General features: G+C 49.8%; 1 long non-coding RNA gene across 1 annotated transcript; it reads right to left on the minus strand.

Annotated features, from left to right (window-relative positions):
• Positions 1–27,982, minus strand: LOC135974014 (uncharacterized). The gene is made up of 2 exons (XR_010591126.1): positions 27,472–27,982; positions 1–8,928 (listed from the first exon to the last, which is right to left on the minus strand). It is a non-coding gene; the product is annotated as an uncharacterized LOC135974014 (long non-coding RNA).
• Between the last annotated feature and the right edge of the window lie 12 nt (positions 27,983–27,994).

Below are 27,994 nucleotides of genomic sequence, written 5' to 3' on the forward strand. Positions count from 1 at the left end.
CCCCCTGGGCGCCTCTAGGAGGCAATACTTCCCCTCTCGCAAGCACGGAGTCTGAGTGTAACAGAAAATGTTTAATAACATGAGGTAAACGACATCAGCATTAAATTGGAAAAACAACACAAACAGGCTTCATGAGCAAAAAACCCACCCCAGCAAATTGGGCTGTGTCCTTTCCCTTTGGTTCTTGAAACCAGCAACCCAAGAATCACCAAAGTCCCAAAAGTCCAACAACCCCAAAGTCTCTTGGGTCCAGCAACCCAAGGATCACCAAAGTCCCAAAAGTCCAACAACCCTCCAAAGTCTCTGTCCCTTTTCAGTGCAGCCCCAGAGTTCAAGCGGGAGGGGGGGGGGAGGGGGGAAGGCACGCAGGGTGTTAAGGGGCACCTTACGTGATCCGAGGCCGACTGGCTGCCTCTCCATGGGGTTCCGCCGCAGCCTTCTCCATGAGCCGCTCCACTCCACTCCACCAGCTGTCCCGTGAGCCGCTCCCGCCGTCCACAAACTGCTCTGGCAGCTGCTCCGCTCTGCTCACCGACCTGTGAGCCGCTCAGCTCTGCTCCACTTCAGCTGTTCCTTGGGCCGCTCCCACAAGGCTCCGCTCTGCTCTGCTCGCTGCTTCTCCAGCCGCTCCGCCCTGCTCACTGACCTGTGAGTCGCTCAGCTCCGCTCCAACCGTCCCCGTGAGGCTCCACTCTGCTAGCTGCTCCACCAGCCACTTAGCAATATAGCTTCAGGCTCCCCCACTAGTTAACACAGTCTCAGTGATCTCAGCTCTTAATAACTTTAGCTCTTTTGTGATTTCAGCTCTTAGCAATTTCAGCTCATATAGTAGGGGAGCCCCACTGCTAGTGCACCATTGGCCCAAAGTGAACTCAGCTCAGCAGCCTGTAACTAGACTCCTAATGGAATCAAAGTTAGCTCTGACATTCAACAGTTGAGAGAGGAGATAGTGCAATTGGTGTTTCAAACCCTCAAAGAGGGCCCATACCATCAGGTATAAATAGCTGTCCCCATCCTCTCTCCATTCACTGGCTTTTGTAACCCATGCCCCTTGTCAAGCAAGTGCTACTTAGGTAATGGTGAAGGACTCACTCAGTCCTTCTGTCATACAACAGTTCCACTGGCCTTGATTCACAGAATCAGGGTAACAAAACTTTATTCTTCCTGCCCCAATAATAGAGAAACTGGGGATCCCACACCAGCCAAAGTAACCACTTTGAGTTGCTGTTGTTTCATGCCAGGCGAGTGGGTGTGCCTATGCAAACCAGATCAGCCCCTGGAGTTCTTTTCCACACTCGCCATAATTCACCACCAGATGTCAGGGTAGAGCTCATCCTGACTCTGCTTATATATATATATATATATATATGTTTGCAGTGTTGTAGCTGTGTTGGTCTCAGGAAGGCAAGGTGGATGAGGTAATACCTTTTATTGGACCAACCTTGGTAGGTGAGAAAGACAAGCTTTCAAGCTCCACAGAGCTCTTCTTCAGGTGTGGGAAAGGATATATATATATATAGACTCACAGATATGTACACATATGTAACATGTATATATACATAAACTATAGTGTATGAATTACACTTATTTTACATATTATATATATATATATCACATACATATATTTTACATATATATATATATATATCACATACACACATCTAATCTAATTTATGATTTTATAAAATACAAAAATACATTTTTAATTTGACCTCATCCCTTTAATTGGAAGAGCTCTAAGATGCTCAGATATATGTGAACATTGTGATATGTTCTTACTGGTAATCATATTACATTATATTATATATTTATTTTTGTTGCCCATGTTGAAAGAGATGCCAAAAGCAAACAAACATCACATATTTTGAAAAGTAAATCAGATTTTTAAACTTTCTTGCGCTGAATTCATTAGAATGGCAACACATCTGGGCATTTGTTTGGTTTTTCTAAAATTGGTGACTTTGAACGCGACAGCATCTGGTTGAGCTTTGCCAGTCACTTCCTGTGGATGAACAGGAGAGGGTGCTCTTCCTCTTTGTGAAGAATGACCCAGGGTGCCTGGGCTCAGCCTTGCCTGTGGTCTGTTGGTAACTGAGGAGGAAGCCTCTGTCTTCTTGAAGCAAATGTGATTCCGTCTTGACTGCAGCCAGTTGGAAAGTGGAGGGGAAAAATGTGCATTTCCGTTCTTTACGGTGGAATTTTCCAACAGCTCAGCCATGGCAGCAGGTGAGACTTGCACACGCCAGACAGTCTTGTTTTCACAGGATCCCGTGTGTTTCCACCTTCTCTTGCTGCCTCTCATCCTCCCCAAATCTCCCTGGCAATTATTATAGGGCTGTAGTAGCACCAACAGGGGCCTGCTGTGCTAGGTGCTTGCACAGATACATGCTCCCAGCCCCTAAGGGCTTACAATTTACATAGATGAGGTGGGAGAAAGGGGCTTGCCCCATTTTAGCAGCGAGGAGCTGACGCTCAGAGATTAAGTAACTTGCGGAAGGTCACACACAGCCTCTGTGGCAGACCAGAAAATGGACTCTGGGTCTCCTGAGTGCTAACCACAGGGCTAGCCAGCCTAAGCACCTGCAGGTTTCTCTTTGAGGTTCTCCAGATCTCTGACTCTCCCGTGCTCTCTATTTCTGCCCCTCTCTGTTTCGCTCAGTGGCCCGGGATCCTGTTCTCTGGAATACCAGTGAAGTCAGTGGAAGTTAACTGTATCCTGACGAGGGAGAATCTGGTCCTAGGGTGTGTATTTCTTTCATCCATTCCTCCTCCCTGGCTCCCGCTATCTCTACACTGCAGCTGCAGTGAGCCTCCCAGCCCGGGTAGGCAGACTCATAGCAGAGCTAAACACAGCTGTGTGCTATTATGGCTTGGGCGGAGATGTAGCTACTGTGCTCAGACCAGGGACCGGGTGGGCTCTGAGCTGCCACCCAAGTTCAAGTAGCCACACGGTTATTTTTAGCGCGCTAGCTCGAGCCCAGCTAGCATGAGTCTGTCTACCCGGGCTGGGAGGCTCACTGCCAGCTGCAATGCAGGCAGACCCTGTCTGTCTGTCTCTGCACCTGTCTGTCTGTCTGTCCATTGCCTTTCCTGTCCCTCACGTGCCTCTTTCCTTTTCTCCAGCAGGCTGTGTCCTGTTGGGAGGCCAGGTGGTACAGGAGGTTCAACCCTGCTCTGCCCAGACCTTGAAATCAAGAACCCCAGCTCAGGAAGCTCTGCCACTGCTCTGTGCCCTTGACCAGGTCCCTTCACCACTAGGTGTTTCCCGTGCTATAGAACAGGGTCCCTTCACCACTAGGTGTTTCCAGTGCTATAGAATAGGGATACTTCCACTCCTGTGTGCAACACGGGAGGAAAAGAGCTAGCCCGCTTCGCCGTGTGACTGTCTAGAATTTCAGCTCTAATTTCTACAAACAACCTTACCTCTACCCCCTCCACCCTGACCTCCCTATACTTGCCTCCCAGAGACGTCCATCTACCCACACACCAAGCCTTTCACGATATTTCTATTAGCCACATACCCCGAATGGAACATCCCAGAAGGCATTCTGAAATTTCCCAGAAGCCACTGCTTCAGGGAGTTGTGCCTGGTACTACTGGATCGGTACCCAGAATGCAATGCAACCACAGTGTAGTCGACAGTCGGCATGGACACAGGGTAAAACTGCACCTGCAACTGCAACACTAGTATGGACATACTGCTCCATGGGTGCTTCTGCCGGGGCTGACCCACCAGTTCAGTTACCAATGGCTCAGCTCTCTGGTGCAGATGTTGCATGGTATTAACAGCACTCAGCTCTCACTGGGGTGCAGAGCACTCAGCACTTTTCAGGATAAGGCCTGTTGTTTCACACCCTTTGCGCCAGCCCCCAGCTATCTCACCCGTTTTGCTATGCACAACCCTCGATCCAGGCCAAAGGGGGTCTCATACAAGTCTGAGCATGGGTCTCTGGGGGAAGGGAATGAGATGAGCTCCTGTGACTCCAGGGAGATGTGGCAGCTGAGTCTGTGCTGGAGTTTGAGATCTGAGGCAAGAACTGGTTTCATGACGCTGGGGAGGGCGGTTGGTCTGGGAGGAGCTTGGAAGAATGGGGCTGCTCAATACTATGGAAGGAAAATGGAACAGGTGACGTTTAAATCCCTTCTGGCATCTGCAGGGTAATTAATGCTTCTCCTGGAGAGGGTCAAACTGCAGCAAGGACAGCAACTGGCATTCAGCTCAGAGAAGGCTGCTGGCACTAAGCACACCCCTGACATGGGCATCAGCTTTAGGAGAACTGGGTTTAACCCCTGTTTCCCTCTTATGTGTAAGTGACAGATAGGTACAGCTCCCTAACCATCTGGGAGGCAGGTACTGTCCCATTCCCCATGTTAGAGATGGGGAAACAGGCACAGAGAGGGGACAAGGTCACAGAATGAGTTAGTGGGAGAACTGGGAATAAAGTTGTCTGTTGTAACCACTAAACTACACTGCTCACTGGGGAGGCAGGATGAGGACGATGACCTTGTCTCTGGCCTGTTTCAGCAATTTCCAAATCGCCAGGGCTGCTAAAATCACTGATGCTGGTTCCATGGAATAAGTTTATATTTTAAATCGCTACACATGCTAACATGAGGCTGGCTTGAAAAAAAGTCAAATCCCAAGAAGCACAACAACTAGGTTACTCCGGCTGGGGTTGATCCACAGCATAGAAGCTCCAAGTGGTGGGAGATAGGGTATGGAGCTGGACAAGCCATTTAACATCTTGGGGCCTCAGTGTGAAAGTTCCTGCAGAGGTGTGAACTGGGATAGCTTCAATGCATTTCATGGGTTAAGGCCCACAGTCTCCAGCTGAAAGAGGCCTCTGGGGAGGTAGAATGTAAAGGTGGGGGTGGGAGTTGCCATAGGACCATAGCTTTATATCTTACCAGTAGAAGAATGGGGATCCTTCTAGACCACCTTGATTACCTCCCCAGGACTCTCTGGAGGTAGTTGTAAAGGAGCTGTAAACAGATTACTCTCTCCACCAGAAGATCTGCTCATCAGCCCAGCACTCTGCAGCTCCGTGGTCTTCTCCTTCTTCCCATGCCACTTCATTTGAGTGTATGGTTTTGGTAGCAGCTTATCACAGAGCAGCCATCTCTGTTTTCAGTGAACAAACCCAGCCAAGCTGTACATGCTTCTTGTTTGTTTGTTGTTTCCATTTCATTTTCCACAAGCAGCTGGAGAAGATGATTCCACAATGACCACAGGGGTGAAACCTAACCACCCCAGCCATGCTACATGCAGGATGGGGCCAGCCAAGACAGCTGCAGTGGCAAGAGGCAGCAGCCATAACAAAAAGACTGTTTGTTTACCCTGGGCCACTAGCACACTCACAGAGGAGACCGGGGCATGTGCCAAGCCACAGTGTCTGGCAAATAAACCACTAGAGTAAGGAGCACACAGGAATTGGAATCTGTGGCTGCTACAGAGCAAGGCAGCCAGTGCATGAGCAAGGCTGCGTCTCAGAGGAGAGACAGCTCCTGGCATCAGAACAGAGGCGTGTCAGAGTCCCTGGTTTAAAGGAGGGGGCCGGCTGCTTCTGTTTGGGTTTCCACATGCTGGGCCAGAGTCACGGCTCACTTACATGAGCAGGACCCAGCTGAATCTCCAGTGGTGCTGTCCTGGGGGTGGTGATTAGAATCAGGCTCACAGGCTCCCATGATTTATGAGGGTGTGTCTCCCCTCAGTGATGTTATCCAGACCCACTGACGGACCCATGGGGGTGAAGCCCAGTGGTGAATGGCTGAAGGGGCCCAGTTTTCAAATGTGGGTGGTAAAGGAGGACCTAGGAGTCCTACCTATGGGTGCTTAGCCCATCGTATAGGCTAGTGCTACTCGGGGGGTGTAGGGTATGTCTATACTGCCGGCTGTTTGTGAGTGGAGCGTGTGAAGGCACCCGTACCCCCACAGTCCACACGCACAGCCTTAAATGCATGTCTGAGGTAGTAGATTCCAAGCTGGAGAGTTCATCTGGCACATGTGGTCAGATGCATGGCTTGAGCTGTGACCTGTCCCTTGATGTCCATGTTGCAGTGTGGTGACAGCAAAAGCACAGGTACTTGGGCTGAAGTGTAGATAGTCCTCCACTGCTTTCTCCACAATTCCCTGTCCTTGTATCTTCTGGGGCTTCTCCATACAAACTTCCCACGTGCCCTCTATGCACTGGCAGCTACCTTGACATTTAACCCTTTGTTTCCCACACGCTCCACTCTCTTGTCATTCTCTGACATGCGTGCTGCGGTGGATTGAGCACCTCACACAGTTGGATTGCAAAGCCATGCTTACAAACCACAAATCTGTCAGTGAGCCCTGTCTGTGACCCTGCTACTCGGAAATCGAGCAGGCACTTGGCACTGCCCAAGCCCAGAGCCCACCATTGCCCAGGGTGTCAGCCTGAACCTGACCTGTCTGATGATCAAGTCCAGTGGGTGACTCCGTGGTGAAGTCCCAGGAACAGGATCAGACTGTGAACCTGGAAGCGCAGGGTCAGCCTATTCATCTGGTTGGGCTAGCGGGTGTCCTGGGGCTATTTTCCCAGGACCTGCTTGGGGATGAAGCTGAGGAAGAGCTTGGAGAGATTCCTGGCCAGGAATCTGATCCCAGCCTGGTAGGTGCCACCCACTGTGTCTGTCATTGTATTGGAGGGGAACTGGATCTGTAAAATGGAGGGATTTCCAGATTATGGCCAATGGAATTATTGTCATGGAGGACGTGCCATGTGTTGGGGGTGGTTAGTTGGTTTAAGGTGGAAGCCATGTCATTCCCTTGGCCTGTCCTTCTTTCCTCCCTGCCCCGGATCACATGTGATCCAGAACAGGTGTTGAGCAGAGAGAGAGAGAGAGAGAGAGAGAGAGAGAGAGACCTAGTACCGATTCCTTAAAACGCCCTTTGCTTTTTGAAAAGGAATTACTGGCTCCCAGGCTGGCTGAGCTGGCTGAGTCCTCAGTGGGCAAATTCCCTAAATCTCCCCTTGGCCTTTTGGTCTGGTCAAGAACAGATGGACCTAAGATCCCAAATGCTGGGCTTGGCCATCTTATGTGTCCAGTGAGTCCCTAATGGGGACCTCTGTGCCAATTATAACAACACTGGGCATATAGTGCCCTCTGCCAAAGAGTTGCCAAAGGCCAGGCATTGAGTTAGGAGCCCATACCCCTGGGGTGGGAACAGGCCTGCACTCCTTGTTTAACCCACAGACCAAATTCCCTTCTGACCTTTTCCAGGGAGGGGCAGGCCAGTGAGGCCAGGGTTAGTGCTCGGGGTCAACTGGGCAACAATGTGAGAATTCTAGGATTCATTGACTCTGGAAGCTGAATTATTCTCGTGCTCCAGGTCAAGGCCCCAATTCCCCTGGAGGTCAGGGCTACCTCTGTGTCCTGGTGCTGGGTGGTGGGTGGGATGAAGTGCCCACGATTATGCAGCAAAGAGGCATGCTGATCTCTGGGTGCTCTGCTGTGAACCAGAGCTCCTGGCTGTGATAGTTCATGCCCTAGACTGGTGTGAGGGTATTGGTAGAGATCCTGGAAGGCTAAACATTTCTCTCGAGGTCCAAGTCCATGATAGCTCTGCTGGTTAGGCCAGGGGCTCATCCTGGCAGGAGAGCATTGGGGAAGTGACTGGCCATATGCAGAATGGCCCAGTGGGTCTGTGAGGGTGTGTATCTGAGGTAGGATGCATGGAGACAGGTCTGGAGAGATCTCCTCCCCTACCCTCCACAGGGACTTGGGTGTGAGAAAGTAACAGCAAGAGAATAGGCTACCCCTGAGCTCTGTGCTGACTTGGGATCCTCTTGGAAGGCCAGCTCCTCTCCCAGCTCACTTCCCTCCCCAGCAGCAATGCCAGGGCTCTTACCTGAGGGCGCAGTCACATAAGGGGCAGGAGACTGAAGTGGCTTCAGTGCAGTTGGCTGCTGCTGTTGGTTACATCCTCCCCTGTCTTTGTGCAGACTGGGCCTTCCCGAGGATGCCCCCTCCTCTCTCCCAGCCCCCACTGCTCTGGTATCTCCCAGCCCCTTCCCAGGTTGGCTCTCTTGGCCTGGGGAGTTGGTGTCATCTGCAAATATGATCCTGGTTGAAGTTATACCACATGGCAAAGAAAGGCGTGCGGGCAGCTGCCATGCATGGGGCATGGAGAGGCTTGGGATGCAGGGTAACTGGTGGAAGGAGCCTCTGGGAACTCCTGAGAGCACTGGACTACGCTACAACCAACATGGCGCCTCACTGCTTGTTGACTAAAACGCTTCACTGCTGGGGCAGTGGGGGTGCCGCAGCCCCTCTGGAAATGCCCCATGAACGAGAACCACTAGGCTGCCACTCAGCTCCTGCTACACCCCTTGATAGGCTGGCCCCTGATGGGTATCACATGCCTTGCCTCTCTGTACGATGCACAGCAATAACAACAAGGCACCACCTGCCACCTCCTCACCACACCCGCCAGCCCTGGAGCACTGTCACCCTGACCCATGCACCAAATTCACCTGGCTGGGGAACTCAACAGGCATTTCTGGGATGATGCCAGGGCTGAAATCATCCCAGGGCAGGGAGAATGTACTGCATGGAACCCAGCTGCTGCTTGACACACAGCAGAGGTCTCACAAATGCCCATGTATGTGCAACCCCCCAGCATATCGGTTGGTCGCCCCAATCTACCCATAGTGTCTGACTGTTGGCCCGTCTGATCCTGGCAGTCTACTTACAAATTGGTATTAGTGGCACTAATAAAGTAGTTAATGTTGTGACTAAAAACTCACCTTATTTCCAGTCACCAGGGATTCCTGCAGAAGTACAACAGACCATTGGAACTCTCCCTTTCAAGGCTGTGTCTTACTCGCCTCGAAGACAGACGAAGCACTGCATGCATTAAAAGATTCTAGGGCACCGTTGAAATCCCTGGGCCCATGTACACGCCTAACAAAACAAAGATCAGTCACCAGTCAGTTAAGGACTTAATTGCCAGGGAAGCTATTTCTTGTCTCTATCAGGCTGCTATTATTGTTGGATGTATTATCTGTATTACCATAGTGCCTAGGAACCTCAGCCATGGAGCAGGACCCCGCTGTATCAGGCACTATACAAACCCAGAACTGAAAGATGATCCCTGTCCCAAGGAGCTCAGAATCTTGACAAGCTGGAACATCAGCTGGTATCACCAATTCACCCCCGTCCCTACAATGCACATCACCTGAGGGTCATAGAGTCATAGATTATAAGGCCAGAAGGAAACACTGTGATCATACAAGGGCCCTCCTGTACCACACAGGCCACAGGACTTCCCTGAATTAATTAATTCCCAGCAGATCTGTTAGAAAAACACCCATCTTGATTTTAAAATTGCCAGTGATAGAAACTCCACCACAACCCTAGGTAAATTGTTTTAATGTTTAATTACCCTCACTGTGAAAAATGGGCACCTTATTTCTGGTCTCTTCCTATCTTCCACCAGGGGCCATCTGCCATAAGTAGCATCTCCTGCATGCCACCTCCCAGTGCTGGACTGGTGGCCTGGACAAAGGGGGCTGTAGCGAGGTAGTGCTGGGTGCATCATCACGGGAATGGCTTCTGGCTTGCACAGATGTGATTGTAGTAGTATGAAAGGTGCTGTGATGCTTCCCTACAGACAGCGGGTATCTCTGTATAATAGATGACTCCACAGCTTGGAACAGCTCTACAGACAAGCCAGCCTGCCTTATTTTATTTTGTAAATTAACAGCCAGAAACTTCCTCACTCAGGTCCCTGGCCAGCTGCCATTGCATGTGGAGGCTGAGACAAGCTATGCCATAATTTAATTACACTGATTAATTTCAGAATACCAGTTTCAGCACAGCATCGGGCAGAGTGGAGGAGGTTACGGGAACTGGTAACACAAATGAATTGTTGTACTGTCCTCTCACCTCGTCTGCTGCCAGGGCCCCCACCCCCGCTGATCTGGCCCCATGCTCATTAGCTCTCTGATGTCATCTCAGCTGATCAGATGCCTTTGGTGTTCAGCACTTTGCTGGGATCCTGGTGCTGGGACAGGACTGGATTCAAGTCAGAACATGAAGGGGAAGGTACTCGGGGAAGTGAGGGGCTGTGATCCATGAAACCAAGGCCCAGATTCACAGAGGTATTTAGGCTCCAAACCTCCTTTGTGGAGTTGATCCAGAAAGCCTAACAGTACCCTGTCCTTCCATAGGAGGATCTCAAAGCACACCCTGACCATTAGTCCTCACGACCACTCTGGGAAACTGAGGGGGAACATGACTTGCCTGTGGTCACACGGTAAGTCAATGCCAGAGCTGGGCACCTGCCACTCAGATCACCCGATTGCCTGTTCTGTGCTTGAAACACCCTTTTGATGGGCAAGCAGAGGCTGGGGGTGCTAGTGCATGCTGAGCTCGGTGGCATTGCAGGAACAGGCCTTTGCCATGGGGCGGGAAGGGGCTCATTACAGCCCACAGTCACAGGCAGAGAGCTGCATTGCAGCAACAGGCAGGAGACAGGCGGATTACTGACAGGGAAGCTTGGGATGCTGGGGTTCAAGGGCTCCCCACAAACTTCCTTGGTGACTTCAGGCAAGCCCCTGAGCCTGTCTGCGCCTCAGTTCCCCAGCTGTACAATGGTATAGCAGCTTTGCCCTACCTCCCAGGGGTGTGTGAGGATAAACACATTAAGGATGGTGAGGGGCTCAGATGCTGTGGCTGTGTGGGCCAGAGACATAGCAAAAGAACATAAGAACGGCCATACTGGGTCAGACCAAAGGTATATCTAGCCCAATATCTTATCTTCCAACAGTGGTCAATGCCAGGTGCCCCAGAGGAAGTGAACAGGTAATCATCAAGTGATCCATTCCCTGTCACCCATTCCCAGCTTCTGGCAAACAGAGGCTAGGACACCATCCCTGCCCATCCTGACTAATAGCCATCGATGGACCTGTCCTCCATGAATTTATCTAGTTATTTTTTGAACCCTGTCATAGTCTTGGCCTTCACAACATCCTCTGGCAAGGAGTTCCACAGGTTGACTGTGCGTTGTGTGAAGAAATATTTCCTTTTTTTTTGTTTTAAATCTGCTGCCTATTAATTTCATTTGATGACCGCTAGTTCTTGTGTTATGAGAAGGAGAGAAGGAAGTTAATGGCACATTTGGGATCCCTGCATAAGAGACACTCATGCAGTGTAACATCTTGTTCCCCCTCCTGTGGTCCCAGGGGGATTTCCCTCCTGACCCATGGGAGGTGGTGAGTAACAACAGTACAAAACTCTAGTGGCAAGGCAGGGGCGACACTGTCCTCTTACTGAATTCACCAGGGATATGTAGGACTAGATCATGCCTCTAGCCGAGCCCTAGCCAAGGAGTAAGACATGCCCTGTGTTGTCCAAGAAGTAGCTCTGGAGGACAGTGTTCCTCACAGATGCCCTTTGGTGAAAGGATCCCTGGCCTGCTATTGTCTTGCTCTGGGAGGTGGAGGGATAGTACTGTGCTCACAGTGGTGATTTAGCCACTGGGCCAACGGGGCCTGTGCCCAGGGGTCCTGGCCAATTGGGGGGGCCCTGGAAAAATGGGCACCCCCGCACCCAACCCACTCCGCCTGCCCGGTGCTCCTGCCAGTGAGTAGGGCAAGCCCTGTGCGCAACTCCACTCCTCAGCAGGAGCCTGGGGGGAGTGCAGACGGAAGGGGTATGGAGGGCCCCCACTTGCTAGGGCCGAGGGCCCCACAAAAGCTTAATCCACCTCTGTGTGCTGCAAGCCAGGGCCACCAGCACATTGCTTTTCCCAGCTCAGCAGCTCTAACCAGGGAGAAGTGGAGAGGGACCGAAGATTTCATACATGCCCCCCACTGCCTACACACCTGCTTTGGGAGGGGATGGGCCTTCTGCCAAGGTGAAAGCAACCCACGTGTGGGGGCAGGAGAGAGCTTCTTATTCCTTCTTCCTCCCTAGCACCATCATGCAATCAGAGTCCCTCAATAACTACAGCAAAACCAGTTTGTTAAGCAGGCCCAGCACTACTGGGAGGGCAAAGGGGGTGTTTGCCCTCCCCAGATGTTCGTCAAGGGGCCCAAGTTATTGTCAGAAAGGCCAAAATAAGTACAGCTTTATCCTGTATTAAACAACAGATTGGAGAATCATCATCCTTTCTAGAAATGATAAATCTCAGGAAACTACTGAACCAGAAGCCAAATGTTACCTATTTAACCACTTAAACTCCAGGATTTTCCAGAAGTCTAAGTAGCCCCTGGACTCCTGGAAGATTGTTTGTTTTTCAAATAGCCACATCCAGGGCCCTCAAAATACCCACGTCCCCTCCAATAATGGGACCCTAGAACTGGTCCTGTTGTTCAGGGCTCCCTGCTGCATGGTACATCCCTTGTTGGATAGACAAATGGCTGAAGCAGTTCTGAAGGGATTAGAACAATGGTGTTTAGGGTTGCCAAGTGTCGGTTTTCAACCGGAACGCTCGATCGAAAAGGGACCATGGTGGCTTTGGTCAGCACTGCTCACTGGGCCATTAAAAGTCCAGTCAGCGGTGCTGTGGGTCTCAGGCAGGGTAGTCCCTACTAGTCCTGGCTCTGCGCTGCACCCGGAAGTGGCCAGCATGTCCGACTCCTAGGTGTGGGGTGTGATGTTCCCCTCTGGTGTTATCTGGACCGGTGATTGGCTAGGTCACTCCAATTCTTGACTATGGGAGCCAGCCTTACCCTGCTCTGCTGTGAGAACCCCCACTCCTGGGCTGTTCACACACAGCCTCTGGCATGTAAGCTGCTCCTTGGATTGTGCAACCGAATGACACTAGCCAATATCTCCAGTCCTACATACAACCCAAGGAATCTCCGTCTTTCAGTATCTAGTTATGCGCGCTGGATGCTGCAAGTTTATATGAGTTTGTCAATTTAACTAAGAAATTGATATGCACAAGGCTTGATATCCCAAGGGGAGTCTCTGACACACTTCAAACCAAATGCACTGTTTCAGGTAGAATAAACAAACAAATTTATTAACTACAAAGATTTTAAGTGATTATAAGTCAAAGCATAACAAGTCAGATTTGGTCAAATGAAATAAAAGCAAATCACATTCTAAGCTGATCTTAACACTTTCAGTGCCCTTTCAAACTTAGATGCTTCTCATCACAGGCTGGCTGGTTGCCCTTCAGCCAGGCTCTCCCCTTTGATCAGTGCTTCAGGCGCTTGGTGGTGATGTCTGTAGACAGAGGTGGAAGAGAGAGGAAGAGCATGGCAAATGTCTCTCCCTCCTGGCTTTCCCCCCTGGCCCTCTTCAGAGTCAGGTGAGCATTACCTCATCACAGTCCCAAACTGACAATAGAAAGGGGGGTGACTCACTCGAGAGTCCAACAGATCCTTTGGCACCTTAAAGACTAACAGATTTATTTGGGCATAAGCTTTCGTGGGTAAAAACTTCTTCAGAAGTGAGGTTTTTACCCACGAAAGCTTATGCCCAAATAAATCTGTTAGTCTTTAAGGTGCCACCAGACTCCTTGTTGTTTTTGTAGATACAGACTAATACGGCTACTCCCTGATATTCAACAGATCCTTTGTTGTTGCCTAGGCCAGTGTCCTTTGTTCCTGTGAGGCTGGGCTGGGTTTGTCCCATACATACCCTGATGAGGTGTTAACTGTGTCTCTGCTCTTGAAGAGTTTTTTCCTGGGCTTGCTTTAAGCCATGAGGACACATTTTCAGCCTCATAACTATAATCATGAAATTACAACCTATAACATTATTATAATATTGCTGTAACAGCGATTACTATAACATTACCATAACAACAATGCTCAGTACATCATGAGCCTTCTGAAGACACCCGACATGACAAACTTTGCATTAGATACCACACAATCATATTATAAGGATGAACATGGGGATGTAGGGTGTTCCCACGAAGTACAGAATGGCACAGGGGGGCCACAGGGAACCATGGCCAATGGGAGCTGGGGGAGCAGTGCCTGCAGGCGAGATCAGTGTGTGGAGCCTCTTGGCCCCCACACCTAGAAGCTGGACCTGCTGGCTGCTTCCAGGGCACAGTGCAGAGTCAGGACAGGCAGGGAGCCTGCCTTAGCCCAGCTGTGCCGCTGACTGGGAGCCGTCCGAGGTAAGCCCGCCCTCCAAAACAGAGCCCCAACCCCCTGTCCCAGCCCTGAACCCCCCATACCCAGAGACCATCTCCTGCACCACAAACTTCTCATCCCCAGCCCCACCCCAGAGCCTGCATCCCCAGCCGGAGCCCTCACCCCCCCCACACCCTAACCCCCTGCTCAAACCCAGACCCAACTCCCACATCCTGAACCCCTCTTTCTCGGACCCACCCCAGAGCCCAAACCCCCAGCCCAAAGCCCATACCCCCTCCCACACCCCAACCCCCTATCTCAACCAACAGCCCCCTCCCACATTCTGAATCCCTTGTCCCCACCCCCCAGCCTGGAGCCCCCTCCTGCACCCCAAACTCCTCTTCCTCAGCTCTACCCCAGAGCCTGCACCCCGTCCTGAACCCCAACCCCCTGCCTCAACCTGAAGCCCCCTCCCACACTCCGAATCCCTCGGCCAGCCCCCTCCTGCATCCCAAACCCCTCATCCCCGGCCCCACCCCAGAGACTGCACCCCGAGCCTGAGCCCTCACCCCCTTCTGCACCGCAACTCCCTGCCCCAGCCCGGAGCCCCCTCCTGCACCCTGAACCCCTGATTCCTGGCCCCACCCCAGAGCCCACACCCCCAGTTAGAGCCCTTATCCCCTTCTGCACCCCAACCCCCCTGCCCCAGCCCAGTGAAAGTGAGTGAGGGTGTGGGAGAGCCAGCCACTGAGGAAGGGGGAATGTAGTGAGTAGAGGGTGGGGACTCAGGGCAGGGGCGGGGCAGGGACAGGGCTAGAGTGTTCAGTTTTGTGTAATTAGAAAGTTGGCAACCCTAGTGCTGCTAGAAAGTCTATGGAGCCCAAAGCACAATCATCAGCCCAGCCAATGAACCACGCTCAGCTCCTGACTGGCTGCCACATGGGAAGGAAAGAGCAGGCCAATGGTTTCATGAACAAATCTCTCCCCCCCCTCCCCCCTCCGCTCTGCTTGAACAAATTAATATTTGGAACATCGCAGGAGCATGGAGCAGTGTCCACCCAGCAGTCATCTGGTAAAATTACAGAGCACACCATCTGCAGGTGGCTTACAGGCCTAAGTGGAAGGCTCTTGTTTGGGCTGCAAGAAGTGCTTGATTCAAATGCTGCACAAGGCTGGTGTATGTTATGGCTGGTTGATGTGAAAGTGATGCCTTTGGGTGAGGGTTTCAGGCCTGAGCTATGCAGAAGGTCAGACTAGATAATAATAACACTGGTCTACAATTTTTGAGAAGTCGTCTGCTTCAGAAATAAAATGTGCTATTTATTATGATTTTTGATGTGCTGAATTCAAATATGACAATTAAAACAACTGATTGGCTACTGTTTCTAAGATATTTAAGTTTTTACATTTTATGTCTATGTATATTGTGTAGATAGTAGAGTTTTAATCATAAATTGTAAACCTAGATCTTTTCATGTGTTTATGGTTGCTTTACATGATAATATTTCACCTGTCCTGTTTATGTAACACTTTAAAAATCAGCAAAAGGGTTATATAAATAAAATTTATTATGAAACAAAAGGCAAAAAACTAATATGTACATAGTTTAGTCCTATTCAGTGTCTACTCGGCGCTTCTTGGCTTGTCTCTTGTATTCATTAAATGGAGCATCTCTTGTCACTGTCCAGCAATAGTCTGCAAGCATTGATGGTCTCCATTTGCCCTGATCTCCATTGTTGCAATGTCCTGGTGAAATCGCTCGCCGTGCTCGTCACTCACTGCTCCGCAGTTCGGTGGAAAAAAATCTAGATGAGAGTGCAAAAAATGTATGTTTAGTGACATGTTGCAACCAAGGCTTTTGTACGCCTTGAGGAGGTTTTCCACCAACAACCTGTAGTTGTCTGCCTTGTTGTTCCGAGAAAATTTATTGCCACTAACTGGAAGACTTTCCATGCCGTCTTTTCCTTGCCACGCAGTGCATGGTCAAATGCATCATCTCGAAGAAGTTCACGAAGCTGAGGACCAACAAAGACACCTTCCTTTATCTTAGCTTCACTTAACCTTGGACATTTTCCACAGAGGTACTTGAAAGCTGCTTGTGTTTTGTCAATGGCCTCAACAAAGTTCTTCATCAGATCCAGCTTGATGTGTAAGGGTGGTAACAAAAACTTCCTTGATGCAACAAGTGGTGGATGCTGAACACTTTTCCTCCCAGGCTCCAATGACTGTCGGAGTGGCCAATCTTTCCTAATGTAGTGGGAATCTCTTGCACGACTATCCCATTCGCAGAGAAAACAGCAGTACTTTGTGTATCCAGTCTGCAGACCAAGCAAGAGAGCAACAACCTTCAAATCGCCACAAAGCTGCCACTGATGTTGGTCATAGTTTATGCACCTCAAAAGTTGTCTCATGTTGTCATAGGTTTCCTTTGTATGGACTGCACTACAAACATAGTCCGGAGCCCAGAAACAGAGAGAAAAGCAAGACAAAGAAGCCTGACTTGAAAGTTGTACTTTGTTTGATTGTGTGTCGTAAACCTCAGCCATCCCTTTCTAGGGGGCCATTGACTGTTCTGCCCTGGAGCCCAGCATTGCTGTCGGCGGGCCTGGTTACACCATAGTTTAAAGGGACAGTAACTTCTCTGGAGCAGGGACTAGGTCTCTGGTATTGTTGGAAGTTCATAGAGTCCAAGGCCAGAAGGGACCATTGTGATCATCTAGTCTGACCTCCTCCTGTATAACACAGGCCAAACCTGCCCCACAGTAGGACAGAGCTGTTGGAAAAAACATCCCATCTTGATTTAAAAATGGCTAGTACTGGAGAATCCACCAAAACCCTTAGGAAATTGTTCCAGCAATTAGTTACTCTCAGTGTTAAAAATGTATGCCTTATTTTCAGTTTGAATTTGTCTAGCTTCAACTTCCAGCCACTGGATTGTGTTAGACCTTTCTCTGCTAGAATGAAGAGCCCAATATTAAATGTTTGTTCCCTACATAGATATTGACTGTGATCAAGTCACCCGTTAACAGTGGGAGCTCATGTTCAGCTGACTATCCACTATGACCCCCAAAACTTTTTCAGTCACTGCTTACCGCTGCATAATCCTACCTCAGCGCCTCATCATGGTGCAGCGGTGACCCTGGCCGTCTGACAACTATGGTAGCAGGGCATATGCCCTGGTAGGTCTGACCATGCTACAAAGGTGTTGGACTATCCAATCCAAAGAGGGGGATTGCTCTCTCAGAGGAAAGAGCATTTTTCCTTCTCCTTAGAGGTTGAAGGCTAGCTAAGCTTGAGGAGGTACGTATGCTTGCCCGCCTAGCCAGTGGGATGGCTTAAAGTTAATGGCTAAAACAACACGAGTAAATGGGTCTTAGTTCCCTGCGTGTCATCAAACCGTTCTTCGGTGGTGGAGTGGAAATTGAGCGACGAGAGGTTGCTAAAAATGTCAGGTGCTAGGCCAACATGGAAAAGGACAACCCTCGCTGTGTGTACTTACAATTGTAGGTCGCTGGCGAGGGAGGAAACGTTAAATCATCTGATGGAGGAGAAGAAAAGGATAAGATGCAATATCCTCGGTATCTGTGAAACCCGATGAAAGAAGGAGTTGGAAGTCAACTGGAAGGATGGAAGCGCTGTGAGGCTCGGAAAGGGAGATGGTGCTAGAAACATTGGAGGAGTCGGATTTATCGTCAGTAAGGACTGGATTTCGAAAGTCATATCATGCTAGCTAATATCATCACATATTGGTGTGCTGCATATTCAGATGGAGTCAAAAGCTATCTTCAAGGTCATCCAGGCCTACGCTCCCACAAGTGCAAGTGAGGATGAAGAAGTAGAAGAATTCTACCAAGAGCTCGAAAGAGCCCTCGCCCAAAAGTTCACTTACACTGTCACAATGGGAGATTTCAACGCTAAGGTCGGGCGAGGGAAAGCTGGCAAAAAGTTCATAGCGAGATATGGCAGCGACGAAAGAAATGAAAGAGGAGAAAGGCTGGTAACGATGGCAGAAACGAAAGAACTGTACATGGCAAACACCTGGTACAAAAAGAAGATTGCAAAAAGGTGGACATGGATCATGCCAAATGCGAAGAGTAAGAATGAAATCTACTATATTTTAGTCAATAAAAGGCACATCGCTCAAGACGTCTCTGTGGTGCAGCCCTTCAACACCAGCAGTGACCATCGCCTGCTTAGAGCGAAGTTGATTTTCGATGAAGTAGTGGAAAAGAGAGCTTTACAGATGGCAAACAGGAAACAGCACCCGAAGACATTCAATGAAGCAAAGCTGAAGAAAGCAATTTCTGGGTTTGACTGGAGCCAGATGGAAAAGTGTGATGAGGACTATAGTATCTTTGATGACAAGCTGAGACGTTGCATAAAAGCAGCTGAAATTGAAAAGATGTAGAAGGCAAAGGGAAGAATCTCAAATGAAACGAAAAGCTTGTTAGAGAAGCGGAGAAATATGAAAAGGAGCTCGGATAACAACCTAGAGTACTCCATTCTGTGCAAGCTTATACGGCAAAAACTGAAGGACGACTTTGAGAACTTCCGGAAAGAAAAGCTCCTTAAAACAGCTGAAGCACGCAAGACCCTCAGGAGATGCAAGCGGGAATTGACGCAGTATAGATTGAGTGTAACAGCATTGAAGAACAAGGATGGAGAGACAGTAATTGACAGAGCAGGGATGGAGGAGGTCTGCAAGGACTTCTATACAGAACTGTTCAAATCAAGAATCAACGTCCCTCTCCCAACGCTCCAAGAGTCAGAATAATCGTCACTGAAGTCCAAAGCGCACTACACCAGATGAAGAAGGGAAAAGCTCCCGGCAAAGATGGAATAACGTCAGAAATTATTTCCGCAGGAGGCGAAAAACTTTGGAAGGCCCTCGCTTTAAGATTCAGTTGATATCTGGAAGAAGAAGGAAAAATACCATCAAGCTGGAAGGAGTCGAATACCATCTTGCTGTACAAGAAGGGGGATCGAGAAAAATCTTAAGAACTATCACCCTATATACCTGCTCTCTCATATCTATAAACTCTTTACAAAGGTGATAACGAACCGACTCTCGTAGAGTCTGGATGAAAAACAGCCGAGAGAACAGGCAGGCAGGATTTCAAAGAAATTTCAGCACAATCGACCATATATTTACCCTTAGCGAGCTTCTAGGAAGAGCGAGGGAATACAAACTCCCGCTGTGCATTGCTTTCGTCGACTATGAAAAAGCCTTTGATAGCATCGAGTTCAACGCAATATTAAAGGCGCTCACAGAGCAGGGCATTAATATGCAGTACATCAGTTTGTTGAAGGAAGTGAATACTGGATGTACAACAGATATTACCCTTCTTGAAACTCCCCTCAGCATCCCAATCGAGAAAGGCGTAAAGCAAGGAGATACAATTTCACCGAAACTATTTACTGCCTGCCTTGAAATGGTTATGAACAAGATCAGTTGGAGGAGTGGTGTTAATATAAATGGAGAATGATTATCTCATCTCAGATTCGCGGACGACATCGTACTAATTGCCGAAAGCACCCACCAACTGCAGAGCATGCTACGAAGACTCGACAAGAAAAGCAGTCAGGTCAGTCTGAAAATGAACCATTGCAAAACGAAATACATGCGATCAGATGTCTTAAGAAAAGCCCGAATAATGGTAACAGGAGAAGAAATTGAAGAAGTGGAACAGTACGTATATTTGGGCCAAAAAGTTAATATGCGCCAAGACATGAACGGAGAACTCTTGTGAAGGATTCGGGCAGGATGGTGAGCGTTTAATTCCATCAAGGACGTCCTCAAAGGAAAAATTGACAAGACCACACGTACAAATATCTTCAATTCAACAATGCTGCCAGCCATGCTGTATGGCAGTGAAACGTGGGCACTGATGAAGAGAGAAGAACAGCGGCTGTTGGTAGCTAAAAGGGCAATGGAACAAGCTATGCTGGGAATTTCCCTTCTGGATTGTATCCCAAATGAAATTATTAGAGAACGCAGTGGTGTATAAGATACGATGGGCGGGCCACATAGCACGGTTCACGGACAAAAGGTGGATCGCAATCATTACTGAGTGGTACCCGTGAGAACAGAAAAGACCACCTGGTCGGCCTCCAAGACAATGGGAAGATGACATTGTTAAACGTTTCGGACAAACGTGGAGAAGAAAGGCAAGAATGCGAGAAGAATGGTAGACGTGTTGTGATCGGCGCAGTCTTAACGACAGCTGAAGACCAATCGATCCAGGTGATTCAGATGCTTTCTAGGACAGAGTCCCCTGTCCTGTAGGCATGGCCTGCATTCTGTGTTCTTAGCTGTATACATTTACATTGAGCCAAATTAAAACACATCTTATTTGCTTGTGCCCCACTAACCAAGCGATCCAGATCGCTTTGAGTCAGTGACCCGTTCTTGTCATTATTTACCACTCCCCCAGTTTTGTCATCTGCAAACTTTATCAGTGACGTGTTTATAATCAAGTTAAATAGCATAGGGCCCAGAGTCAATCCCCATGGGAGCCATTAGAGACCGATCTGCTGCATGACAATTTCCGGGTCACAGTTACATTTTGGTTGTTATATTGGTTCTGCATACTCTTGGGCCCTGCTAATTAAAATGACAGAGGCTTGTGCTGGCCCTTTGGACTCATAATAACACCACTTTATTATATTGCTATAACTCATTTCATCCCAAAGCATCTCACAGTGCCTCCGCTCTGCTCGCTAGTCCACTCCCATTTGAAGTGACAGGTGTAAGTGAAGCATGGCTTTTCCACTCAGCAGTCCTGGTGCCATCTCAAAATCATGCTGATGAAACCTGTATTGCCATCCCACAACATCATGATTGGACTTCATTCCCTCATTCATCAATTGGATACACCAGCACGCCAGGGAATCCCCTCACCTGCGTGTGACATGCAGCCACCTCTTGGGTGAAAGACCACTGCTGTTTAACAGCTCCCCTGCATAATGAGTCACACAATGAACACAGGAGCACCACATGCAATTTCAGCTGCATGTGGGAGATAGGTAGAAAATGGGCTCCCCACCTGTGGGTATGTCTACACTGCCATCAGGAGGTGTGATTGCAGCGGGTGTAGACATAGAGCAGCAGATGTAGACATAATCTAGCTCGGGTTGGCAACCTTTCAGAAGTGGTGTGCCTAGTCTTCATTTATTCACTCTAATTTAAGGTTTTGCGTGTCCGTAATACATTTCAACGTTTTTAGAAGGTCTCTTTCTATAAGTCTATAATATATAACTAAACTATTGTTGTATGTAAAGTAAATAAGGTTTTAAAAATGTTTAAGAAGCTTCATTTAAAATTAAATTAAAATGCCCCCTGGACCGGTGGCCAGGATTCGGGCAGTGTGAGTGCCACTGAAAATCAGCTTGCATGCTGCCTTTGGCACGCGTCCCATAGGTTGCATACCGCTGATCTAGCGAGTTCAGAGACTGATAGCAGTGAAGCCACGGTAGCATGGCTTTCAGCATAGGCTGTGCAAGCATGCTGGATCCTGGGTAATTACTTAGGTGGCTAGGCTGTGCTGAAGTCTGTGCTACTATGATGTCACTGCCATTAGTACCTGAGCTAACTAGATCAAAGCTTGCTTGGGTATGTCTTTGTGTGCTGCAGTGCTACCCCCCAATTGCAGTGTAGACTTACACTCCATTGGAACACCAGTTCTAACACTCCTACACCAGAGAAAGGGTCAGGGAATCCTTAGAAACCTCACTAACCTCAGGTGTACAGCTCATCATAATTCCCCTGCACTGGCTCCGAGGGAGAAAAAGCACCATCTACTGAATCACTAGCATCATTCCTTGCCGGACGAATGTTGGCTCTAATGGTCAGGGTGCAAGCCTGGAACGTAGGAGACCTAGCTTCACATTTCTGCTCTACTACAGACTCCCTAGGTGGCCTGGGGCATGTCACTTGATCCAGATCCTCAGAAGTGTTTAGGCTTCTGTCTCCCATTGATTTCCATGACCCCTGAAGGTGATTGTGGTGTTGGGTGATGGCAATTGCCTGAGTACCTTGGAGGCTCTGGGCCTTGGTCACTCTGTGCCTCAGTTGCCTCAGTTCCCTATCTGTAAAATAGGGACAATGACGCTTTCCTGCCTCACAGGGGCGTGAGGGTAAATATGCTAAACATGGTGAGGTGCTGAGATGCTATGGGGATGGGGCCCAGATCAGTACACATTGAGGGGAAATTGCTGGGACACAGAGGCCCTTTGGTGGGTCACTACTCTGCAGCAGCAATTATGAGGCGGAGGCTCAAGGGTGTGAGCAACTCCTACCAGGCCTGACAAGTTCACTACACCTAAAACACTGCTGACAGAGACTTCTCCCTGAATAGTGTCTTGAAGGTAGCAAAGGAAAGGTGGTGACACAATGGTCCCTAATATCATTGCGAGATGGATGGATGATATTTAAGGAGCTGGGTATATGTACTTGTGATGGGCATTCATCCCACACCAGCCCTGAAAGGGTTAAGGTGGCTAGGTGGGCTGGTTAATCCTGTAGGCTGCACCTGGAGGAGGAATCATGGAGCAATGAGGACTAATTAAAGGATGAAGCTTACCAGGGCAGGAACAGGTGTGGCTTGTCTAGAGCCAGGTAGCTGAGGGCAGAATGGAGCTGCAGAGAGGAGGTTTGCAGTCCTTCTCCCTGAGACTAGGGAGAGCAGGGAATTTGGCCCAGGGGAAAGGATGTACCCAGTGAAGGGTGGAGAAGGAGCCTGATAGATGTAACATAGGAAGCAGTCCAGGGAATCAGTAGCAAGGTGGGGGACAGTGAAGACTTTAGCTGCTGGTTGTAGGGGCTCTGAGCTGGAACCCAGAGAAGAGGACGGTCCCAGGTTCCCCAACCAGTCACTGGGGAATTGAACAACTGCCTGGGACAGCTGATACAGAGAGACTTTGATACACACGCCCCCAGAAGAGGAACACTACAGTGACCTGGCCAGAGGGCCAAGCCAGGAAGAGGGAGCAGTTGAGTCCAGATAGAGAGAGGTGGAATGAGCCCCCACGGGAAGGGCATTGCAGGAACAGGCCTTTGATAATTCCCAGCTGTGGCCACAAGGAGGCGCTCCACTGGTGAGTAGAGCACCCCATGACAGTACTGAAAATCTATTTTAGAGTCTGTCTCCCAGGTAGGGTTGGCAAACAGGATTTTCCAGACAAGGAATGTATATATTCACCTATCTGCCTAGGCTCATATGTAGATTAAGTGTTGTAAGTCAACATAATGGAAATCCATTTTGCATATGGTGTCAACATCAGTGCATGAAGACAACTTGGAGCCAGCACACCAGGAAAGGAACCACGGGAGTTGCCCTGTCTCTGGCGTGCAAAGGCTATGAACTTTGGGGATATAAGTAGAAGGCAAAAAGGGCACCATTTTATCCTTCACTGAGTGTAACTGGGTTAAAAAAAAGAATTAGATGAGTCCATGCAGTACAGGTCCATCAATGGCTATGTTATGGTTTGGACTAGGCCCTGAGGCCCCCTGCTGGAGACCTTGTGGCCTTGCCACACCCCATCCCAGAAAAGGGCAGTAGAGAGGTCTTCCAAGCTGCCTAGAGCAACTGTGTGGGAAACAGCTAATCAAGGTCCAGCAGGCTAGTATTAGAAGAGCTGCAAGGCCAGAGAGAGTTCAGTTCTTTGCTAGGCCCTGAGGTAAGGGTGAAGAATGTGCTGGAACCATGGGGAAGTAGCCCAGGAAATTGTAGCAGCAACACAGTTTATTTAAAGGGACATGCCAGATGGCAGCTATCTATAGGGTGCCTGGGATGGGACCCAGAATAGAGGGCAGGCCCGGGTCCCCCCCCAGCCACCAGGAAAGTTGCCTGGATTTTGATGCACCCCAGAAGGGGGACTGAAATCTTTTAGTGGCCCAGCTGATGAGCTAGGCCCAGAAAGACCCAGAGAGGCGGAGAGTCTCCAAGGAGGGAGCCCTGGGGGACATGGCCCCACACCAGGGTCGGGACTGCTTAAAGAGCAGGGGTAATTTGAGGGAGTCCAGAAGGGGCTGAGAGACAGTTTGGACCAGGGTATTATGCTAGGCCCTGCTGGACTGATTGTAGAGCGAGCCTCAGGATAGGAGGAGGAGGATAGGTGTAGGATAGGTCCATTACATGGAGAATAGGTCCATCAGTGGCTATTAGCCAGGATGGTCAGGAGTGGTGTCCCTAGCCTCTGTTTGACAGAATCTGGGAATGGGTGACAGGGGATGGATCACGTGATGTTTGCCTGTTCTGTTCATTCACTCTGGGGCACCTGGCACTGGCCACTGTTGGAAGACAGGATATTGGGCTAGATGGACCTTTGGTCTGACCCAGTATGGCCGTTCTTATGTTATCGAAGGACCTTACAGAGGGTGCTGAAATAGGCCCCCAGAAGGGGTTTGCTTTGCTTTTATCACACAGACTGTATGTGACTCGGCCAGAGGGCTGAGTCACCAAAGACCCACCACAAACAGGTAGAGAGAGAATGCAGGCACACACACTCAGCCAGGGGGCACTCTCAAGAGATGAGTGCAACCCCATTATAGGCTATTAGCCAACAAGGTCAGGGTGTCCCTAAGCTTCTGACTGCCAGATGCTGGGAGTAGATGACAGGGGATGGATCACTTGATAATTGCTCTGTTCTGTTCATTCCCTTTGGCCACTGTCAGAGACAGGATACTGTGCTAGCTAGACCATTGGTCTGACCCAGTATGGCTGTTCTTATGAGGAAGCAAAAAGGACAGTGTTTTTTGCATTCATGAGAGGGGGATCCTAGCCCTGTAGGATGGAGATGCTGAGAGATTGCTTTAGCCTGGGAGATGTTAGCCAGTGGTTTTAGCCTGTTAAAGTGGAGTTTAGACTCTAGGATGCATGTTATACCTTCTGTTTTATATGTAATCGTTTTCGTTATCATCATTATCCTTATTCACAATCTCTTAAATCTCAGCCTTTGGTAATAAACTTATGACTGTTTGCATTATAAATGTATCTCAGTGCTGTGATGGTACATAAGAGCTGACTCTCAGTTGAATCAAACAAGCTTGTGGGTACACTGTCCCCTTGGCAAAAGCAAACCTGGTACCTTCTGAGTGTCCAGTGACAGAGGCTGAGTACACGGGGGAGTACTTTCAAGGGCCTTGGGTGCACCTACTGTTAACCCGCAAGGCAGAGTAAGGGCTGACAGCACCCTGAGGAAATTGTTTGGGTGACTAACAGGCTGGTGGGTCAGGGAGCTGACACCCCGTTAAGCACCAACAAGTCTGCCTCTCTCTGGAGGCAGGGCGGTAACAAGGGGACACAGCCCTGGGCACCGTGAGAAAGCGTCACTGTCTCCCTTGCAGGTACACAGGACATGTACTGCTTACCTTACCACAGCACAAAGCAGCTGCACTATGGCTGTACAAACACAGGGAGAGAAAGTGTAATCTGGTGCATCCCCTGGCCACGTGCAAGCAAAGGCTCAGGCTAGTGCACGTTTCGGCTTTGTGGCGTGACCTGGCAAGGTTGTGGCAGGAACAGTCCTTTGCCATGGGGAAGGGGAGGGCCTGTCACAGACAGAAAGATGCATTTCAGCAGCAGAAAGAAGACCGGGGCGGGGTAGGGGGGGAATTACCGGGGGCGGGGGAAAGGCTGGAAGCCTTTCCAAAGTGATACTGAGCTGATACAGGGTGGTAAGGGCTGCTTACTGTATGCTTGTTATCAGAGCTGCAAGGCCACAGCTGCTGGTGGCCCTGCTCCCTAGCAGAGAACACTTTGACTCAGCACAGTTTAATTCAGCCCATTGTAATTCTGTCTGCAGGACCATGTTTGTGGAGCTTTTCTGCTTATTACAGTGGGGACATCTGTCTGCAGTTCCCAGCCGCAGGTCCCCCCGCATTGCCTCCAACATGCCGTGTCACGAGCCACCAGGCGGGTGCTTGTTCTGCCATCCATCTTTTCCCCAACCCTTCTCAGGCCCGTAACTCTGTGTGCCATGATCCTGCTCTGTAGCACAGCTGGCAAATTATTAACGCACGTGTGAAATGCGAAGACACTTTGCATGGATTGCCTACAGCTGGGAACTGTGAAGACGGGGGAGAAAGAAAGAAAGTAAGAACTGGAAGATCCTTATTAAGAAAGACCCCAGTACCCTGCAATAATGGCCAATGCCCCAGCAGTGTCACTGGTGCCAGCTGAAGGTTTGGCCCATTACTGTTGAGCACTGGAGTATTGCAACAGTAGGCTCCTAGGTCAGAGGGGGGCGACAATTTGGCCATCTGGAAGAGGAGACCTAAGCTTTCTGCTTTTCCCTCCTTGGTAACAAGCCTGAAAGGGAATTTTTCTGCATGGGGCAGGGAGTGAGGAGAAGAGCCTCAGTGGAAATAGAGTGATGCTGGGCAGTGTGGCCAAGTAGTGAGGATAGGAGACAAGGAGTGAGGAGTCCTGGGTTCTCATCCCAGCTCTGCTACTGACTTGCTGGGTGAGCTGGGGCAGGTCCCCTCCCCTCTCTGCAGCTCAGCCCCCCATCGGTAAAAGGGGCAGGGCTGCTGCTGCTTACTAGCTTTTGTAAAGCAGGGTGAGACCCGCGGACACAACGCATTCTAGGAAGTGAGATTGAGACATGCTGTTGGAGGAGGCAGCTCTGGTGTTGTGCTGACTCTCCTGGCTCCGTGTGAGCATGGCTCTGGGCAATGAGGGAGCTGAGACACTCAGCCCCTCCACCTGGCACCCCCTCCTAGCCCTACAATGGCAGCACTTCCAGGGGAGCTGAGGGAGCTGGAGCAGACCAAGCCAGGTGCTGGTGATTCTCGGAGCAGGCCTCTCACAGCCTCCCTGTCCCACCAAAGAGGGTCTCCGGAGGGCTGGGGCAAAGGGACTCCAGGCAGCCATCTTGGGTGAGAAGAGTCTCACACATGTGTCCCTGATCTGGTCCAAAATGCTGCCTCAGGAGGGAGCTGGGACTCAGATGGATGCAAACTCTTTTGCAGTCAGTCTCTATGATGTGGCAGACTGGTACGCTGGGTCCAGGCCCCATGGGCGTTGGGGGAGTTGGGAGCTGATGTCAATCCAGACCCAAATGTTGCTGTTTGGGCCCACCCCATCATCCAGGGGTATAACTGGGAATTGCCCTGTGTGTATGCAGGGGTGTTGAGATGTATCCATATAAGCAGCCTGCCTGTGTGTATTCAGGTCTACATTGGGGTGCCACCTGTCCAAGTTTCCCAGGATTGTCTTGTTTTTGAGGAAGCTGTCCTGGATGAAATGGTTCAGAGGTCCCATTTTTTGAACCTCGCAGGTGGCAGCCCTAGCCTAGGCAGAGATCCACAGGTGTTTAGCTGTGTATATGCAGGGCTAACGCAGACCGAAACAGGAGGGGAAGCACCCGCTGCCCCAGACAAGGAGGAAGGGGAGCAGCTTACCCAAGCCAGGAAGGGGTTCACGTCCATTCCCCTTCTCTCTGTGTTTCCCCTTGTGAGCGCAGATGGTGGGGGGTGTGGCTATGTATAGATGGATGGGAATCCTTAGGACTTGAGTGGATTCATGTTCAAATCGATTCCAAAGGGGAACCAGCATGTCCCTAATCCTGATTTCCCCTTCCTCCAGAGTCATGCTTGGAAACAAGGAGTCACAGTACTCCTGCAAGCAGCATCTCCTGTGCCAATTCTGCGCACAGTGCCGCCGAGCCGTCGGACGCCGTGCCCTGGGGTGGCTTTGGTATTTCCCATGCAGTGAGCAGGTGCCTGAGTCAAAGGCGGCTCTGAAGTCCTTCCCTGGGAACAGTCGGATGCCTGAGCTGTCTCTGAGCTCACCAAGTGGAGCTGATGCCATGTCAGCACATAAGGACTCCAGATCCCTGCAACTAAAATGTTCTGTTTGCAGCAGAGGGTTAGAAAACCAGAGCTTCCAAAACAAATGGGACTTGTTGACCTGAGCACTGGGAAA

Source organism: Chrysemys picta, chromosome 10 (genome assembly GCF_011386835.1).
Source record: "Chrysemys picta bellii isolate R12L10 chromosome 10, ASM1138683v2, whole genome shotgun sequence".
NCBI classification, from domain to species: domain Eukaryota; kingdom Metazoa; phylum Chordata; order Testudines; family Emydidae; genus Chrysemys; species Chrysemys picta.